The sequence below is a fragment of the Theobroma cacao genome, chromosome 9, assembly GCF_000208745.1.
Source record: "Theobroma cacao cultivar B97-61/B2 chromosome 9, Criollo_cocoa_genome_V2, whole genome shotgun sequence".
Lineage (NCBI taxonomy): Eukaryota > Viridiplantae > Streptophyta > Magnoliopsida > Malvales > Malvaceae > Theobroma > Theobroma cacao.
In genome coordinates, this window is record NC_030858.1 from 16483397 (window position 1) to 16505702 (window position 22306).

General features: G+C 32.1%; 1 long non-coding RNA gene across 1 annotated transcript; it reads left to right on the plus strand.

Annotated features, from left to right (window-relative positions):
- On the plus strand, positions 6245 to 7899 carry LOC108663427. The gene is made up of 3 exons (XR_001929409.1): positions 6245 to 6282; positions 6942 to 7024; positions 7857 to 7899. It is a non-coding gene; the product is annotated as an uncharacterized LOC108663427 (long non-coding RNA).

Sequence of the window (22306 nt, forward strand, 5' to 3'; positions counted from 1 at the left end):
TGAGTAAACAGACATTATCATAAATATCTAAAGGCGAGTAAAATGGAGGCAAGTTTAAATAAAAAATTACAAACCATTTCATAAGGTTTTCAATTTATTCCTTAAATCATAAAATATTTGTAATTTACCAAAATAGTTGTTAAGGCTTATGACTTTTATTAAAACAAGGCTCAAGCCAAAACTAATCCTCAAGGATACCTTGACCGAGGCATCTAACCAAGTCTGCCAAGGTTGTTAAGATATTTACATGTGAAACACATTTTTATTTTTAAAACAAGTCGTTCCTTGGCATTGGCCGAGTTACACATTCACGTAGGGGTTCGACGTGAAGTGAGCTCTAATACTACCCCGGGAGTTACCCTCCTCGCCTCTACTACTGGAGTAACTATATAATCGGGTTTATCGTGCCCCTCTAATAGGTAGTCCACGAAAACTCGTCACTGCAGTGACTAAACCCACCAATTTTAATAAAATTTCGACAGTATAACGTGGCTTTTATTTATTTACCCAGCCTGCATAGTAAAAATAGCTTACATAAATTTCCAATGCAATTTATCAAATATAGCCACATATACTCATATTTCATAAGCCATTCATAGGAAAATATATATTTCAAAATAATTGGTAGCCTCCAATTACTTAATTTCATAATCAACACAATATATTTTTATTTGTCACTTTTATTTATAAAACATAAAAAATCCTGTTTTAATCTCATTTTCATTTCATAAAATACATAAAGAGCATTTAAAAATAAACTCTACATAATTTACAATAATAGTAGGTTTAGTCACCGTTTGTACATATGAAATGCTTCCTAGGTGCCCCGATCACTGTTGGTCGGGTACGACTTCTTTGCCTTTACCGGAAGGCTCTTCGCCTAGACACATTGCAAAATTTACTCAATTCACCACATTGATGCTAAATCACTATATAATTGACTTAAATCCTATACTAATGCCTAGTATGAAATGCAATAGCCTAAAACAGCTTAAACGCGGTATTAACCTATTTTTGGTACTTTACCCGATAAATTGCTAACGCGCTCCATTTTAGCTCTAAATCGTCCCATTCTCTCTCCAACATTTCTAACCATTAAATATCAGCCAATAACCTTCTAAAATCACCAAAATCAGTTCACTTTCCTCCTTGGAAAATTCGGCCAAAAATGGGACATTAACTCGGTAAATTTTCTACTTTGTTTTTCTATCACATTTAACCATTTTTCATCATTTTCTCTTCATTTCTCTTAGAATAAAAATCAGATCATCATCATTGTACCTCATTGCAGATTCGGCCAAGGGTGGGTATTGTGAAAATTTAATGCTTTCTTGCCCAATTTAATTTCTAAACACATTTAACTAACTAAAACTTTCAATTTAACTAAAAATTTCAATTTCTCCCCCTTTGAAATTCGGCCAGCCCTTGATGTCACTTTTAGATCTCTCTCCTCAAGCATGCTAAATGGAAACAAAGGCATAGGAAAGGTAGAAATCAAGCTAAAGTCGAAAAATCTTACCGTTAAACGCGTAAATGGGCTAAAAATGCGAATTCCCCTTTGAATTTTCTTGTTTCTCTTTGGTTTTTCTTTTTTTCTTCATTTCCTCTCTATTTTCTCTCTTGTTCTCCCTTATGGCCGGCCATCACTTAAAATGGGTTTAAATGGGCTGACTTTTTATTAAAATAATATTAAATCATTAAAAAGTGCCATGTGTCACTTTCCCATTGGCCCATTTTTAAAATTTCATCTTTTAAACTTCAATTTTTCACCACTTAACATACCATAGTTGTTCATACCAAAAATAAATAAATCCTATGATTTTGACAAGTTTTGGGTGGTGAAAATTACGGTTTTTACCCCGGGACGATAAAATTACCGTTTTGCCCCTATGTTTCGAAAATTGCCGGAATTGAAAATTTTCACTTCCTATCATTAAATTATCCTTCAAAAAGTTAATCTTGGTCAAAATTTTCACTCCATGATCAAATTATTATCTTAGGTGGCAAAATGACGATTTTTGCCCCTGAACATCGAAATTTTTAATTTTATCCCTAATGAACCCCCGAACTCCGAACAATCATTTTTAGTCATTCGTGGACTATAAAATATTAAATTTCATCCTACAATTCCTATTTGAACTAGCTCGAGGTTAAATCAACTCAAGTGTACTGTTAGGTACGATACCGAATTTCGTCTATTCTTAAGTGCTTTCCTAGCATAATAGCATGCTATTCAGTGCATGTATGTCATGACATGTGTTTATAGGGTCGATTTTACACTTCAACTATTTCTTCCTTGCCTTATTCCTATAATCAAATAATAATTCAAGGCATGTATGCTCTTTGCTTACTTAGTTGAATATTAATTGTTTGAAAGCTTTTGTGATATTTTCTAATGATGCATGGCTTTTCAAACAATTTTGTGATTTTAAGGGATGAAAAATATGATTGAAAAAATTTCAAATGCTTGAAATTGGACTTAAGATATCATGCAATTTTTGTCTAATCAAAACATGATGTAACTCAAGACTAACAATCTCCCCATTTTTGATATGACAAAAACATGAGCATATTGCATTTGAAATTTCTTGAAACCTCCCTCTCACTCTACTAGTTTCTATGCCATTGTTTTAAAAACATTTAAGTGTAAGTGAGAAGGGTATAAGAAATGAATAAGAACTTTAAAAATTTTCCCCTTCAACTTATGCATGAAGTTCAAAAATGTTTTCAAAAATTTTAGCTTTAAATCATACAAAAGCATTTCAATGTGCTCGTAAACCTTTCCCCCCCTTTTTGTTATATCAAAAAGGAATAGAAGTGTGAGTTTTAAGCAATTAAACTCAATAAACAATGGTTCGTGAAAATCATTGAGTATAGATAAGCATTAAGGCCAATAATAATCTCTAACCATCAAATCAAAATCATAAGATAATGAATCAAGATATATTTCCATGGAAATGTATTCTATTAAGAAAATGAGATGTATTTGAAAGCAATAAATGAATATGTATTTCCAATCAATATGTATTCAAGCAAGCATAGGAAAATATATTCATTTAGCATATCCAAGGAGCAATATGTATAAGTAAGTCATAATATATTTCAACTCAGGATGTTTAATTAAAGCATGAAGAAATATATTTAACCATTGCAATTAAAGCACAATATGTCATCATCAGGAATGCCACATATAGATATGCATTTATAAGCAAAGTCTGGACATTTCATCCTTTAAGTTCAAGTTGAATGTACATATATAAAAACAAGCATAATCAAGTATAAAGCATCTATAAGTATGCACATAATGTGAACATGATGTGTATGAGTAAGATGTGTGCAACTTATATACAAGTATGTTCACATATTCATTTGAACAAATAATAATGAGAATGTGAGTTACCAATAAGCAAACAAATTGAATACACAATCAATTATGAAAATATATTCACAAATGTATACACAATCAAATATAGTAAGGAGCATGGCAATCAATATTCAAGCACAAATGTGAGAGATTATTAAGCACAAGTTTAATATGATGTTTAAGAGATATTACCAATAGAGATGAATACCACTTGTTGAGATTTTACCAAGATCATTGTTGAAGATTTCAAGTGCTCAAGAATTATAGGATATTGTCAATTGTCAACTCCCCCTTAAACATTCCTTAGATCAATTCCAACAAGGAGAAGGGATTAAATGGTTAATCACATTAAAGCATAATCTTAACTTCCCTTATGAGGCAAATATAGGGATAAATCATGAACGTATGATAGATAAATACTACAACGGATAATCAACATGTTAATCAAATACTCGACTATTCATGGAACTAGAAAATATGAGCATTTAAATAAATATTCAATATATGCTTCAAACACTCATAATTTTAAGAAGTGTATGCACATTAGTTCCAATACATGTCCAACATATCATTTTTCATTAAGCATCTTTTTCAATCATGCATTGTCGAAGCACTATTAATCAAATATTTTAAACAAATTCTCTCAAATATATAAGAATAACAATTTAAGAAAGAATTTTCTCAACAATAGCATGTCATCATGAGAATGTCATCATTAAGCCCTTTTTGGTAACCTCTTTTCCACAATATTTTCACACAAGAATTTCAGTAAGTGTTATCCAAAATATGTAGTAGACTATTAATTCAAGGAGAAGTTTTCTCATCAAGACAAAATCACTATCAATGAAGCATTGCCAAGGCATTTTGCACTTGTTGTAATCATACATGAGAATTTTATGATCAAGTAGGTACAAGCATAATCACAAGTAATAGCATGGCTATCTTCATTAATTATGATTTTAATTATTTTTATCGAAATGTAAGCAAGGTTTCAATTTTCAAACATATAAACATATATTTATCAAAAATATGCAAGCATTGAATTTCATTCATGTATGTTATTTCTTAATGATCCATAATTCATGAGTGATACCAATTGTTATGAAATATTGGAAATAAAGCACTCAACTCATGAATATATCCAACGTAAGCATCCAACCATCAATGAATACCAATTATTAAGATTCAAGAAATAAGCATTCAACTAAGGCTCATTAGGTATTCATTGTTAACTCAAGCTGTAGGCCATTTTTCATCTTAAACTAGGTCATTCATGGAAGCCTATAAGCTAATGTTGGTTGCACACAAGTCTTTAAATCATGTAATCGTTTAAGCTCATGAAGGACATAGTTAACACTCAAAAGCACATTTAAAAGATTCTTCAACTATGTCAACACAATATATATCAGAATCTAAATTAACAATTTAAATTTCTCATTAAAAAACATGACCCAAGTCAAGTTATAGACTTCAAATCTTTAGGTCAAGCCAGATGAGATATCATGTAAGCATGTGACTTGACCAAAATGATAGATCAACCAAGAATAATTCTCATGAAGTTGAAAAAGTTTGTCATAATCAATTTCATATGCACAATGAAGGAGTTAATCTTGAAATCATCATTTAACACAAACATAAAACATTTTTCAAGAATTGTTCCTAGACAAAGCAATTGAACATCTCAACTTGTAAGAAAAGATATTTCAATTCAAGCACATGAATAGTCAAATGGATCAAAAAGTTTAAGCATTTTCATCATGTGATACATTTATTCAAGCTATAACTCAATATAAACTCATATTACCATCATATCATCCTCATCAAATTAGTTGTGCTCAAGTGTGAGTACATCTCATGCTCACATTTCTTTCAACCAACAATTTTGCTCAATCAATATTCAAACATATGTTTTGAAGCACATGCAACATAAACTACACTCAATGATCAAATAAGTAATTCACAATCAATCAAATTTCAAGTATTGTTCAAATTTAAAAGAAATAAGGAAGTAGATATCACCCATTTTTCATTCGATGTTTAATCTTTGAATTGCTCTTCCTTGTTAATTACACCTACAAAGATCACTTTCACTTGACATTTGGTATCCAAATTGTTTTTGATCCTTGAGGGTTACTCTCAACAATTGTATGCATAAAATGAATATCTGTCAAGCCTGACTCTGTAAAATACTTGTCATGTCATTCATGTGATTGACAATATGCTTGCATACTAGGAAAGCCCCAAAAAATCATAAAAAGTCAGTAGTGTACCTAGTGGTGCAATTAAGTTGAATTAAGCATCGAACTAGATCGAAGAGAGATTTTAAGATGAAATTGAAAATTTAGAGTCTCAAAATGACTTAAAATAGTGATTCAGAGTTCGAGGACCGATTTGAAGTCAAATTGGAATTTTTATGATCTAGAGGCAAAATGGTCATTTTGCCACCTGAGGTTAAGATGTGAGCGTTGGATGAAATTTTTGACTAAGATTGATCATTTAGAGTATAATTTGAGTTTGAGAAATGAAGAATTTTAATTTCGGTGTTTTCTCGAGCATAAGGGCAAAATAGTCATTTTACCACCTTAGGGGCAAAATTATAATTTTACACCACCCAACACTTGTCCAGCACATGGATTTTACCCAATATTATCATGGATAATTGAGAAAATTTAAGTGGTGGAGAGACATTGCTTAATGGGTAAGTATGACACATGGACCAATGGAATGGTGACATGTGTCAAGTTTATATCCATTTATTATTTAGCTTTAAATTAACATAAAATCAGCCTATTTCTCATCCATATGGCCAGCCAAAACAAGAACCAAAGAAGATCAAAGGAAGAAAAGAAAGAACAAGAACCTTAGGTGGAAAAATTCAAAGAAAAAGTGTGAAAAATCGAGGAAAACAAGTGAAAAAGGTAGGATTTCTCAATTTAAACTTGAAATCTATTTTCCTTAAGCATTTCTCCTTATTTTCCTTAAGCATTTCTCCTTATTTTCCATGGTTAAATTTCATGTTTTCATGGTGAATTCATGGCTAGCCGAATGGGTATGGAGAGAGAATGATGTTGGATTGATTTGATTTCAAGTTATGTTAGTGTTTTTAGTTAGTTTACCATGTCTAGAAGCAAAACAACAAGAAAGAATTCATTTTCCCCATCACCCATCAATGGCCGAACCTACCTTGTATGGAGTGAGGATGAATTTGATTTTTATTTTAGGAGAATTGGTTAGAAAATGATGAATTATGGTGTGAAAAAGTAGTAGGAAAAATCACGGTGTTAATGCACCATTATTAACGAAAAATTTAAGAAGAAAAGTGAAGATGGTTTTGCCAAATTTTAGGTTATTTGACTTATGTTTGGTGAATTAAGGTATTGGAAAAGAAATGGAGCAATTTGGAGCTAAATTGGACTCGTTGGCCAATTAATCTGGTGATAAGACGAATTAGGCCAATACCAGGTTTAGATGGTTACCCGTGCATTTTGCATTCCATATCATGCATTAGTAGTCTAAATTAGTTTAATTTCGATTTAGTACCAATGTAGTAAGTTTCTCGATTTTGCATCATGTCTAGGTGGTGAATCCTCCGCTAAGGGCAAAGAAATTGTACCCGAGGATCGGTAGTCAGAGTACTTTAAAAATTCAACTCCCGAAATAGTGAGTAACCTTCTCATCATTTTAATTATCTAAAGTGGTCTTTTTATCCGATTTTGTGAATTTTATGGAAAATGAGTTTAAATGATTAATTTTTAAGTTTTATAAACAAAATGTGTTTAAATGAAAAGATTTTATAAATTGTCTTAAAATTGAATGATGGCTTTCAAAACAATGTAACTGGAGACCACTTGATGTGTTGTAATTATGGTTTTAATTGATGGCTTATGATAATGTGTTGTCATGACTAGCTGGAATTGTGGTTTGTGAACTGTATGAATTGTTTTGTTTTACATTTACAGGCTGAGTAGTATAATATTAGTCATGTCATGCTATCAAAATTTTATTGTATGGTGGGTTTAGCTTGCTGCAATGGGCGGGTTCTGTAAACCAGCCTACTAAAGGGGCACAGAATTCGGTTATATATGTACCTCAGTCGGAGAGGCGCGTAGGGTATCTCCTGAGGTATGGTTAGAGTTCACGTCATGCCGAACCACCTCATGATGATGAACTCCGCTAACGCCAAGGAACGGTTGTATTTTTCAAACTAAAAAAATATATTTATGTGTATACAAAATTTTTAATAGCCTTGGCGGACTCGGTTAAATGACTCTGCCAAGGTATTCCTGAGAATGATTTTGGCAGGAGCCAAGCTTTTAAGATACTCATAAGCCATGTTAACAATTTAAATGAAATGAATGTTTATGTTATGAAATACATATTTAGATGGAATATTTTAATCATCTCATTTTACTCGACTTTAAATATTTTGAATGATGTTTGTTTACTCACTGGGATTTTATAATCTCACCACCCTCCTTTCCACCCATTTCAGGCTCAATATAGGCTGTAGATAGCTTATATCGTCGAAGGCTACAGTTGGCTTTACTTCCTCAAAAACTGTAGGTTTGCAGCCTTCGTTTATTTTTGTCATTTGGGGGTCACATGTCACTGTAAATTAAATTACATACTCTAGTTTTTTGTACTACTGTATGTAGGAATTTAGTTTGCTTTTACGCTGTAAAAAAAATTTATTTACACAGTGTTCTAAAAATATTATTTATAAGAAAATAAAATATTTTGTTTAATATTTTTATTTTATTTTAACAATCATAATTTCACTTTAAACGAATGTTTTAGACATCTAAATTTATTTTTGATTTTGAAATATGTGTTGTGCACTTATATACTACATTATTAGCTGGTATCGTAATTTTGAGGAAAAAAAACCAAAATACCCTTGTGAGACGAAAATTATTTTTTTATTATTTTAAGTTGGAAATAGTTTAAAATCTTTTAGAACATGATATTTGGCAATGATTAATCACAGGGAAAAATGAGAAACTGATATTGAAGCTTGCGGGGTTTCGGTTGGCATTTCGGGTGATGAGTGTCTATCGGGACACCGCGGCGGTTGTCATGGGCTTGAGGAGAATACCGAGTCGTGACAATATCATTAAAGATAGTGTGAATAATGAATGAAATAAAAATTGATAAATTCATGAGACTTCCTACTTTTAATATCTTTCTTTTCCTTTCACAATATTTTTCAACTTTCTATTTTCCTCTTCTAATCATTCACAATTTCTTTGAAGTATTTCAACATTAATTTTTAGTTGAGTGTTTTCTTCTACCAATGATTCATTTTTAATCTTAAGCTTAGAGATTTCCTCTTTTTGGCTAAAACTAAGATCTTGAAATGTAAAAGTTAAGTCTTCAAACATATTTGCCAATTCACTATTTGTAAGGATATGTGGTTCATGGAAAGAAAATCCTACCTTATAACTTAGTCTTGAAATCCGAAATTTGATGTTCTCTTTATCATCACTTGATGAGGTTTCATCTAAGAAATCATCCTCTTCTAGTCTTTTTTCAATTGGTTACCCATATAGTTCTTCTAACTTCTCCCATATCTCTTTAGCATTTACACAATTTTAAATTTGATTACATTTCCTCTCTGCAAGAGCACAAATGATAGTATGCATGGCTTTGGCATTAAGCTTAATTAAATCAAGATCACATGAATTCCAATTTGCCATGTCTTTCTCTAATGTTGGACCATCTTCAGTATGCTTCCATGTTTAATAATCATTTGCAATAATGATGTGTATCATTCTATATCTCCAAACGTGAAAATCTTCACCATTGAAATATGGAGGCTCTAGAGGTGATGATCCTTCTTCAAATGTTGATTCATTGGAATTGGTTGCCATGTCTTGGAATTTGTAATCATTAAACGCCATTAGACAAAGATTTGTAATTTCATCATCCTTCTTATCTTGGGAATCATCACTGTCACTTCAAGTTGCTATCATGCTTTTCTTCTTAAAAGTTCTTGAATTGTTCCTCATGATGTTGTTAGGGCATTCATATTTGGTGTGGTCAAGCCTTTTGCAATCAAAACATATCAAGTGATTTCTTGCATGTTCTTACTTAGGCAAATCCCTCATTATAGGTTTTCTACTTCTAAAGTTTTTCTTCATGAATTTGTTAAATTTCCTAACTAGCATGGTTATGTCCTCCTCATTTTCACTTTCATTTTTGGTGCTTCTATCTTCTTCCTTAACTATAGATTTAAAGGCTATTCCTTTTTTCTTGATGTCTTCTCTCTTAGATCCTCTAACTCACTTTCATATTTCAAAGTCATCTCATAGGTAAACAAGGATCCTACTAACTCTTTTAGCTTAAAATTGTTAAGGTTTCTAGCTTCCTCTATGGCCATTACTTTAGGTCTCCAAAATTTAGGTAAGTTATAAAGGATCTTCTTAACAAGTTGGGCATTGGGAAAGCCTTTCCCTAAAACCTTCAAACCTCTAACAATATTGATAAACCTTTCAAAATTTTATTTATAGACTCATCTTCTTTCATCCTAAAAAGCTCATAATCATGTGTAAGCAATCCAATCTTGTGTTCCTTAACTTGGTTAGTTCCCTCCCAGGTGGTCTCTAGAGTGTCCCAAATTTGTTTTGCATTTCCATACATAGATACTTTATTAAACTCACTAGCTCTAAAGGTACAAAGAAGAGTATTATAAACCTTGCAATTTATCTGAATTGATTTCTTATCTTTCTCATCCCATTCTTTCCTAAAACTTAATGACTACTTAATTTGCCATCTACCTCCTTACTTGGAACGTGTGGACCATCTAAAATAACATTCTAAACATCTAGGTCCATAAATTGTATAAACATTTCTATATATTGTTGGTCCTAAGTAAATGTGCTAGAGGGGGAGTGAATAGCATAATTTGGCTCTTTCAAAAATTAGCTCTAAGTGGGAACAAATGCAAGTGAAAATAAGAACAAAAACAAAGTAGATAACACAACAGAATTTAGAGTAGTTCGGTCCAAGACCTACATCCACTTCCTTCATTGTTCAACCAAGGATTTTCCAAGCAATCCACTAAGAACAGTAAAATTCACAAGCTTTCACCAATCTTTACAATGGCTTATACCAGGCTTAGCCAAAACCTTTCACAATAGTTTTTACCGAGATCAACTAAAACCCAACAACTAAATTTTCAAGGCTGAGTTAGAACCTATACTCAATCAAGCAATCCTAGCTTGAATCAATCCCTTAAAGTGACTCGCTCACTCTAATAATAGAAGAAGAGAAGTGATAATAGTGTACCTATGATCACAAGGTTGATCTAAGTGGTACCAAGTGAAGTACAGTTCACAATTACAAAGATATGAGTTGAGTGCAGTAAATGAGCAGAGAGTATTTCAGGTTTTTCCAGCTCTTTTGTATTCTTCAAAGCTTTTTATTACATTTCTAGCTGTTAGAGCCCTCTTTTATACTAGAAAAATCAGCTCTGAAGTGAGTTAGACAGTTTTTGACCGTTGAAAACAGTTTTGTTGCAATTCTGGCCGTTAATTTGTCTTCTAGTGCACAATTCAAATTTTCTGGCAGAATGCTCTTAGTTGACTAACCGATATCTTAGTCAACTAAGTCGTCTCTGTCTTCTGATCCCAGTTTCTGGTAGTGTGCACTTAGTCGACTAACTTATTTCTTGGTCGACTAAGTTGGTTCTGTCTCTCAATACTCTTCAGTTCACCAACTTCTGATTTGAATTTTAGCTGACTAACTCCTCATTAATCGACTAAGGGCCTTTTGTCTTGTTGATCAATTGTGACTTCCTTATTCTTTTGCTCTTTGATATGTGCATTTGAATGATTTATTGATTATTTGTATACAATTTTTGTCCTGCACACTCAAGTAGAGATATTAGACACAAATGAATGGGAATGTTTTATTATCATTAAAAACTAATGGAGCCAACATATATTTCTTCCAATAAGGATAGTTAATACCTACAAAGAGAGGTGGCCTTTGGTTTGATTGCCTTTCACCAAGCACGATTGTTGTAACCTCCATTTTGATGATTTGAGCTTCTATTACGAATCGCTCAAGGCTGTTAGACTTAAATAATTGAACCCTAGATCTAATACCAATTGTTAGCAATATAAGCTCAAAACAATATATACCAAGAAAGGGGTGAATTGACATTAAGAATTTCTTTTAAAACCAACTTTAAAAATAAAATCTTTTGGCAACTAAAAATTCTTTTTGTGTCAAAAGCAAAGTAAAAAAATTTCTAAGACAAATGCCAGCAATTAACCACAATGCGGAAATTTAAAAACATGACACAAAGATTTTATAGTAGTTTGACTTTTTTTAATGCCTACATCTACTCCCTTGAAACATCAAGGAATTTCAAATTTACTCAAGGAAATGTGATTTTTATGGAATCAAGCATTAAACCCTCACAATAGCTTTTCACAGGATCAACCAACAACCTTTACAATGGTTTTTCACTAGCTCAACCAAAACCTTCAACAATGCCTTTTAATGGAAGCAAGCACAACCCTTAACAATGCCTTTTCACAAGAGCAAGTATAACCCTCAACAAGTAGTTTTTCAAGGCTAAGCTAGAACCTTTACAAGATAAGTACAAAGTATAGTTAGAAAATGCCTCACAAAGGTTGGATGCTAAGAAGTTTAAGCTTGGGTACAAAGAGAAGAAATATTTTCTCAAGGATTTTCAAATGAATGATTCTTTAAAGCTTGATGGAAGACTATGATGACGGCTAGAGAGGGAAAATAAGCTTTAAGATATTTCTCTAGGGTTTTCCAAGTGAGTGCTAGTCTTCTCTTTCTTCGAAATGACTTAAAAGCGGCCTCTAATAGTGAAAGTGAAGTTCGAAGCTATTAAACACAAGTTTGAATTAAATTTGGTTGTTGTTGAAGCTTGAGGGTCGACTACAATACTTTTAGGATTGACTATGTTCTTTAAATTTCTCAAGTTAGGGTTTCATAGTTGAGTATAACCTTCCTTGCTTGATCTAATTCTTGAAAACCAGTTTTTGGCTAATATGGGCTAAAGTAGTTAACTATGGTGAAGCCAGGGTTGACTATGTTTTTCATTTACCCTCCTTTTAACACATCAATTTTTCCAGGGTCGACTATAAAAAAGCAAAGATTGACTATGACTGTGTAATTCTTCAATTTTTAGAGCTTTCGACTCCAAGGTCTACTATAGACACGCTAGGGTTGACTATAGCTTTGTCTTCTTCAAGTTTTCCACTCATTTTACCTTTGGATCAACTTAAACTTCTTAAAGGTAGACTCTTGACTAGTGTCTTAAGGATTCCTTGACTTTTTGGCACCTCTCTTCAATTATTTTTTCCTTGCCTTGTTCCTATAATCAAATAATAATTCAAAGCATGTATGCTCTTTCTTTACTTAGATGAATATTTATTTGAAAGCTTTTATGATATTTTCTAATTATGCATGGCTTTTCAAACAATTTTGTGACTTTAGGGGATGAAAAATATGGTTGAGACAATTTCAAATGCTTAACATTAAACTCAAGATATCATGCAATTTTTATCAAATCAAAACATGATATAACTCAAGGCTAACACTGTAAAATAAAGCTCTAGCATTACAATTCTTCCAGCAGAGGTCATGCTTTTTCTTCTTCTTCATTAATAACCCAAAGAAGCTCTTCTTTTCTCTGCATCCTAGCCTTAACCAATGAGTCTGCTAACTCATTCTCAAATCTCGGTACTTTCATAAAACATAGAATATTCAACTGTATCTTGAAGAATTCCATATTCATCATGACCTCTCAAATATCCCAAGGCACTGTAGTTGGCTCTATAGCCCACTTCACATCATTCTCCAAGTCACTTTCCACAATAACCTTATCAATATTACCTCACCTCAAAGCCACAACAATTTGGAAGACCTGTTTAATCACCAAAATCTCAATTGTATTTGCATCAAGAACCCCAACATATATAGAAAACTGAATTAACAATTTACCTTCATCACCCTTAAGAGCGTCGCCTATATCCATCTTTACCAAGTTCCCTCTTAAAAAGCCATCCATATTAAATTTAACCATTCCATTTGGAGGAGTTTGCCACATCTCATCTGGTTTCATAGTTTTTATTTTTCTAGGGTGGACTCCAAGATTTGGCATTATTATTAACTCCATGATAAATATATTCATACTTGACCACTTCGCACTAACCCATCATGTAACCCAAAGTTTGATGGTATCATACACTTGCTCACGATCCCAAAGTTTGCCTTGAAAAAGCTTCATTTCTCACAAGCCAAATAAATCGTATTATAGCTAAAAAAGCCATCCTCCATAAATCACCTTTGCTTAAACTCTTGGCAATATCATTTTAACTAAGAAAAAAAACAAAAAAGGTCATCATTTGATTCTTCATTATCTTGTATATTTAAAAAAAATGAAAATCATTCCAACTGCAGCTTTATCACTTCTATATTAGTTATGTTTCACTATTCATATTTTAGCCAAAGCTTAATAGCTCATACTTTGACTAGAATAGGCCATAATTGTAACACTTATTTAAGAGTAAAGTAAATCATCTTTAGATTTATAGTTAACCTCTTTAATATAAAGTTGAAAGTTTTCCTTTGGTTACATACAACAATGGGAAAGTGTAAATAAGTAAGCAACATGCATATATTATTATTATTATTATTATTATTATTATTAGTATTATAAAAGATGAGATATGATATATCAATATTGAATTGCTCGCTTAAGCAAGGTTACAAAAAAAAAATTAAAGCATCTAAACCTAGCCAACTACATAATCCCATAGCGAAAAGTTACTATTCTTAATATTGGCAAAGGCATCTAATTTTTCTCGCACTTCAGCCTCATGCTTTCTCAATGAAGCCATCATTGTTGTAATGTCTTCTAGCTCAACTTCCAAAAGAAACTTGTCAACCTCCATTAACAAATAAAAAAAAAAGTTTTAGCTTTAGTTATACAATTATTGAGGCACTCAAGTTTGAATCCAACGTTATGAATGTCATCTATAAACTGTAATATTAGTGTCAGTTTCTTTAGTGAAGAACTCATCAATGGAGTATAGGAAATCACTAAAGCTTTACCCAAGACCTTCATCATGAAAGAAATGGCATCTACTCTCCCTAAAATGTAGGTACTCCAAAACTCCTCACCTATATTTGGAAATGCACTCTAAATATTCCATATGCTGCAATGAAACTTGAAAGTTGTGGAAGTCGAATTAGTACCACTTTGTTGTTACATGAGTGTCAAAAGCATTACTAACATCTTTATGCTCTGGCACTAAGGAAGAAAAAGCACAAAGATTAGTAAGAGTAGCTTTAGTATCATTGATAATAGTCCCAACATCAAGAACATGCTTAACATTCGAAATAGCTACAACATCATCTTTAACAGCTCTAGCACTAAAAACAACCTCAAAAGCAGGAATAACCTTAATGTCAAGGTTCATTGTCAGGAACAACCTCAACTTAAGTAGCTTGTTGAGAATGAACAATACTAGTTTCAACAAAAAAAATTAGAACAACACCAACACCAACAAAAGTAATAGCTTATTATTTTTGTATATGGTCTATATTGACCTCAAAGTATGAGAGACAAATAGAGCATCCAAATCAATGAAATCATCAAAGCAGCTTGTCAATACATCTTGTGCTTTAGAAGAAGTAACAACACCCTCAACCTTTTTGTTAACATCAATAAAATTGTTATTTGATTCATTATTTTATGCAAAGTCACATGATTCATCGTCAGTCTCAACTTCAAAAGTCTCCTATTCTTCAACCAAGTTCACTTTTACTTTTGTAATTGTTTCTCTCTAAAAAAAATAGAAACAACAAAATGAGGAAATGAATAAAAAAAGTAAAAAAAGAAGCAAAGGGTAAACTTACAACTTTATACACAAGTTTCTCTTTTGTTTGGTGAGTAAAAGCAAGAGGAGCAATAGGAGTTGTAACTTTGTGCTCATTTTCTCCTTCATGTTGGTGTTACTAACATGAAGGGTGTAGAGACGAGCTTTGAGATTAGCTAATGGCACAATAAAATATCTCCATTCTTCTAGACATTTTCCCGCAATAAGCAAACCATCCAAAAGTATGAATACGTTGTCAATCAAAAGCTAGGACAATACAAATTTTAAGTTTTTCTGAACAAAGTTGAAGTCCTACCATGGGAAATAAAAAAACATAAGAAGAAAAACTAATTGATGAAAAAGAGTCAAGCGGAGCTAGCTAGTGAAACCTAAATTGGCATACTACCTTATAAGGAGAATACATTTCAACAGAGAACGAGTCTTTATTTCCACTTGGACTAGCACTCTCAATCACAAAAGGGATTGGGAACTATAAACCCATACACAAAAGTTAATATCTTGTGAGCTCATTCTTCTAGACTGTAGTCAGCAATAATCATAATAAATTCTAGAGTCACCAAATTCCTTTTTAGGTTGCACATAAGGTTTGGGAGTAAATTCTTTTGTCACATCTATCACTTCAAGAATATTACCTTTTGGGATCTGATCATGACATGTCTAAGCTCTATAATTTTTCTTAGATAAAGGGTTATTCACAGAAAAAGATGCAAAATGATATGCACAAGGCACATGAGCACAAGTATTAAACCACTCCCATAAGCACATCTAAATGAAGAAAACATCCACATAAGTTAAAATTTTGTAGCTTTTAGCCGATTCCATTGTTTCTAGTTGGCTTAAGTCTAACCTTTTATACAAAGATCCTAAATACAATGGAGCTAAAGGAAAATGCATCCTCTAACAATATTGCAAAAGGAATGAGTGCTTAAAAGATACCATTATCTAGACACTTTGGAAATATATACTGAGCCAACCAAAAAATTAATAAAGCCACTAACCCATGCTCATGGTCTAGGTACTCAAGAGGGCTGTTCTTAACTTCTTTAGTGTTGAACTTCTTATAAAATACGCCTATCCAATTGAAGACTCGTGCAATCTTAAAAATTTTACTCGGACTCTTAAGTAGATCAAGAAAAAATTCTCAAATACATACCTTTTCTTTAAAAAGTTAAAAAACTGAAAATCATTCTTCCCCAGACAAGGAAGTTCTAAAAGAACACAGACATCATTCATAATGAAGGCAAATTCCCTCCATGTTGTAATTATAGTATGAGAAAAAGTGCTCCACCGTGCAAGAATAACACGCCATATATCTATTTTCTCTTTACGGATGTTGAACTTAGAGGTGACACATACAACATCAAGTACTCCAATAGTTGAGAGAATTTTAACATAAGTAGAATTCTTTAACACCTTGTTTACCCAATTATCCGAGCCATGAAGAAATTGAGAATTGGAGCCAAATTTAGTAATGGGAAGTGGAAATTCACCACCCTCAAACTTGAACTTCAGATTTGATCACCCTAGCATACCAATTCCTTTATGAGGAGGTTCTTCTGAACATAGACAATTCCAAACATATCCAGCGGATTCAAAAGGATGTTCGTCAACTTGTTTGGCACAAACTTTTTCCTAAAAACTATCTTTTCTTTTTTCTTTAATAACTTTGTTTTCCCAATATTCAATAACAAGAGGAACTTTACTAATTTTTCCTAGTTGAATCTTTTTGGGAGGAAAAACTTGGGAATCAATATTCTTCCCTTTATGTGCAGTGATCTTTTTCCTCTCTGCAGTTCTACCAAGTTCACCATAATGGATCTTCGAAGTGAAACACATCCTAGGCATAGAGAAAGATGGAAAAGGGAGCTTGCAAACATTGACGATGAAAAATGAGATAAGTATACTTGTTCAATAATATTTTTATTAGAATAAATATTGAAAAAACAACAAAACTTATAAAATATATATATAGATTTTTTTAAAAAAATTGATTGATTTAATTAAAAAATTATGCGTGTGTTACAAGTAGGGCACGCAAGAAACAAGATTATTACTCTTAAATATAAAAAAAAAAATTTTGTTTTCTTCTTAAATAAATGTTTGAGCAAATATAAAAAACGTTTCAATTAAAAAACTTCATCCTATGCATGAAAATTTTGTTTCATTTTTTCATTAAAATAAATTTTCATGCAAGAAGCAACAAGCAAGAAATTTAAAAGCAAAAGAAATTAAAAGGTACAAACAAGAAATTAAAAAAATAAAGAGCAAATAAAACTTTTTTTTTATGATCTTATCAAATAAAAAAAAAGAAAAACTTAATTACTTGCTCAAAAAATTCATAAAAGAAAAGAAGAAGAAGAAGAAGAAGAAACTTACTTTTTTTTATAAGTATGCAATTATTATTGCTCAATGCCAAAGTGAAATGCCTTGGACTTATTATTACAAAGAAAAAATAAAAAAATAAGAAATAAAAGGAAAAGAAACGCTAGGTGCAAAAGAGCTTAGATGTAAGGATATCTAAGCTCCAACATACAACTTAGACAAAAATATCTAAACTAAAAATAAATCAGGACACATTCACCATGCTCAATCAAGACTAAACTAGCTTATACAAATATTAATTCCTTTGGACTATCTACCAATTGATCTTTGTCCGAAACCAACACACACACACACAGACACACAATTATGCTATCCAGACACAAAAACTAATGTATCCGAGCATGGGCATATTAACTACAAAGTAATACACGATCGTAATCCCAAACGTTGAAATCGCCGTTAAACAAGAAATAACCAACAACCACCTCTTCTACATAATTTGGAAATTTGAATAACTTAAATCTCATCTAAATAAGTGTTCAGATTAATTTAGAACTCCTAGTAACGTTCAAATCCTAAATTAACAAAGATTATTCAAAGAAAACTTTGACCACAATCAAACTACTCACCAAAAACTTGCAGTAATTCTTAACTTCTACCAATATTATCCTTGGCCAATTTATTAGCTTCAAAGTTCCTCTCTTGTTTAATATGTGAAATTCTCCAATGAGGTATTTCTTTCCACAAGTTAACAATCTAGATCATAAGTTGCCTAAATTTTTGTTGACTTTCTTTCGGATTAAGAATCCAATTAACTTTATTTAGTGAATGACTCTCAATCCATAACTTTATTGAATGATGACCCAGGAGTCCCAAGAACAATTGAAATGCTTCCCTAATAGCTAAAAGCTCATCCAAACTAGAATCCCCTACACCAATTGATCTTGAAAACCTTCAAATTATTCTACAAGTATGATCCCTCAATAAACCTTCCATCCCTACCAATCCCAAATTTCCTTGAGCTGAACCATCTACATTATATTCATACCAACCAACACTTGGAGAAGAAAAGATTCACAAAAGAAAAGAAGAAGGAAAAAAACTTAGTTGCATAAAAATATTCATAAAAGAAATCCATTGCTTTGCTCAGAATTTTGTTTTATTCTAAATTCTAGAAAGAAAACCACCACTTTATTCTAAATTTTGCTTTACTTTGAGTGTTGTCTTAATCTTAATGAAGAAAAATTTTTCATAGTAATTTTGTATTTATAGAGCACAAAGAATCAAGGTTTTTATGAAAGGGATTAACTTTTCTTTTACAATTAATTGACTTGTATCTTGAAAATCTTATTTTATCTTATACATGAAAATATATTATCAATCAATCAAATATTACACAAGATATTGGCATGAAACATTACACAAGACAATAGCATGTTACTACCTAAAGTGTTACTACTTAAGGCATTACTGTCTAAAGCATTATTGCCTAAATTGTTATAGCACAAGTTCTTACAACGCAAAGTGTGATAGTATAAAGTGTTATAATATAAGGTGTTATAGTACAACACAAAGTATTGTGACACAAGGTGTTACAATACAATGCATTACAGTACAAAATAGAACTTTTCCCTAAATCAATACATAACAAGTTTTTTACGAAAGAATTCTTATGCAAAGGGCAAAATGTGGATAGTTGATTTTGACTACTAACTTATTTCTCTAGGAGTTCTTTTATAGGGTAACGCTATACAGAGAATAATAAGAACAACTAAAACAAGTGGAACATTGCTTCATACGGAACAACTACTTCCAGCGGTACATTTAAAAGAAGTAGAACAACTACTTTCATGTGAAAAGAAGTGAAAGTAACTAGGAATAAGTGACAACATTTATAGATTACCTTCATCTTGGATGTTGTAGAGAGTTTGACTTAGTGGCTTAGATATAGAAGTAGTTAAGAAGTTTTCCTCTAAACCTTTGTTCAAGTGTTTCTCTATCTCACTCTTACCTTTATCTCTTATATTGTTTCATTTACACATTTTTTTCTTACCTTTCTCTTTTAGCTTTTCATGTTTACCTTTTACTCGAGAATAAGTTTTATTGTACTATTAATAACCATAAAACCCACTATTTCAATAGTCACATTGTCAAGCCCAGCTCTATGATATACTTGCCATGTCATTCATGCACTTGATAGCATTTCTGCATGCAAGTATGCAGATGCTCTGAAAAATTTTTAAAACGTCAGTATCATACCTAGTGGTACAACTAAGTCGATTAAGCCTCGAACTAGTCCAAATAGAAATTTTATAATGTATTTGAGAGTTATCGAACCTTAGAATGTTTTAAAATGGTGATTCGGAGTACAAGAATTTATTTGGAGTTCAATTGGGAATTTTTATAATGTAAGGGCAAAATGGTCATTTTGTCACTTGAGGGCAAAAATTGGAATGTTGAAAGAGATTTTTGACTAAGTTTGACTATTTGGAGCATAATTTGAAATTGTGGAGTGAAAAATTTCAATTTCGACATTTTTCGAGTATAAGGGCAAAACGGTCATTTCACATGTCCATGAGGACGTAATTGAAATTTTACACCACCATGACACTTGTCAAGCTCATAAATTCCACCTATTATCATTTTTATGTCTTGGATAAGTAAGGGATTATATGTGGTGGAAAAGAGAATGCTTAATGGTTAAGTTTACCTATGGACCAATCAAGTGGTGACAAGTGTCAAGCTTTAATACGTTTATAATTTTCTTTATAAACCAACATAAACCTTTCCCAATTCACTCATATGGCCAGCCAAGCAAGGGAACAAAGAGAAAAAGAGAAGAACAAACCCTAAGAAGGAATTCAAGAAAAATTGTTGGATTTCAAGGAATCAAGCAAGTAAAGGTAAGATTTTTTAATTTTAGCTTAAGATCTACCTTTCCCATGATTTCTTTTTCATTTTCTATGGTTGAAACTCAAGATTTCATGAAGGAAAGTTTGCTGGCCAAACCTAGGGGGAGAGGTTTTGATCACGGGTTTTGTTAGATTTCATGCTATATACGCGTTTTTAGTTGTCTTGTGATATTCGGTGTGAAAAACAAGCATGAAACCACATGTTCTTCATCAAACCCTCCTTGGCCGAATTTACTAAAGGACATATTGATGATGAATCTTGTTATATCTCATGCTATTTAACTCGTATTTGATGAATTGTGGTATCGGATATTGAAAACGGTTATGGAAACGTATGGTTCCTTTAGTAAACGATTTGAACAACAATGAGAAAATCGAGTTCATTGAGGTACTTTGGGTGTAATTAGAGTATTGGAAGTGTAATGAATATATTTGGAGTTGAATCGGATGTTTTGGTTAAATCAATGGTGTATAGTTCGAATTAGGTCGAATACAAATTCATTCCGATCACAATTGAACCTACGTAGAACACCGTCTTTAAGTGGTTATTTGGACACTTCTCATTCCATTTCATGCATTCATGTAGAGCCTGAAATAGTTTTATAACAATTTGGCACAAATGTGTTAAATTACTTGTTGTGTACTAGGTATAGGTGGTGAGCCCCCTGGTAAGAGTAAGGATATCATACCCGAGGACTAAGAATAGGAGTACTCGATACTCCCGTTAAGGTGAGTAATCATATGATCATCTTAAATATCTAAAGTAGTTTATACCCGTTTTTTATGTTTTAAAGAAAAAGGAATTTAAATTGCAAACTATTATATTTTATAATTGAAGTGTTGATTAAACGAAAATGAGGTTTATAACTTGTTTTGAAATTGAGTACTGGTTTTGAAAATTGAGTAAGTGGAGACTGTATACTTATGTTATATATATGTTTTGACATATGGTTTGAATTGATGGCTTATGACAATGTGATGGCAAGCATGGCTGGATTTGTGTTTGTGTGGAATATATGAACTATTTTGCTTTGCCTTGACAGGCTGGTAATATTATATTAGCCATGTCATGTTATCGAAAATTTTATTGAATTGGTGGGATAATTGATTAGCTTACTGTAGTGGGCGGGTTTCCGTGGACCAGCCTATTAAAGAGGCACAGTAAACCCAGTTATATTTTACCTTGGTACGAGAGGTGCGGAGGGTATCTCTTAAGGTAATGTTAGAGTTCACTTCATGCCGAACCACCACATAAGGGTGAAACTCGACCAACGCCTAGGAACGGCTGCGCTTTTAAATGAAAAAAAAATGAGTTTTATACTCATATGTTATTTTAACAGCCTTGACGGACTCGGTTGGATGCCCGAGCGCAAGTTGTCATCGAGTGTAAATCTTGACACGAGCCAAGTTTTTACGACAATCATAAGCCTTGTTGATTTTTACGAAATGAAATTGATTTATATGAAATGAGATTTGATGTTATGAATCATATTATGATGAGATATTTTAAATTGTCTCCATTTACTCAGCTTTAGATGTTGTAGATGAACTTTGCTTACTCACTAGGTTTATAAAAGCTCACCACCCTCCTTTCACACATTTCAGGCTTAGGGAAGTCTGTAGACCACTGATTATGTTGAGGGTTTGCTTTTGGGTTTGCACCCTTAGAAATCCCAAGTCTATAGTCTTGTACATATATGTTTATTTTGGGGGCCCACATGTCATTGTAGAATATTTTGTATACCTAGCTGCGTGTGCCACTATATGTATGAATTTATTTTACTTTTATACTACAAAAATTATGTCAAGCTCAGCTTTAC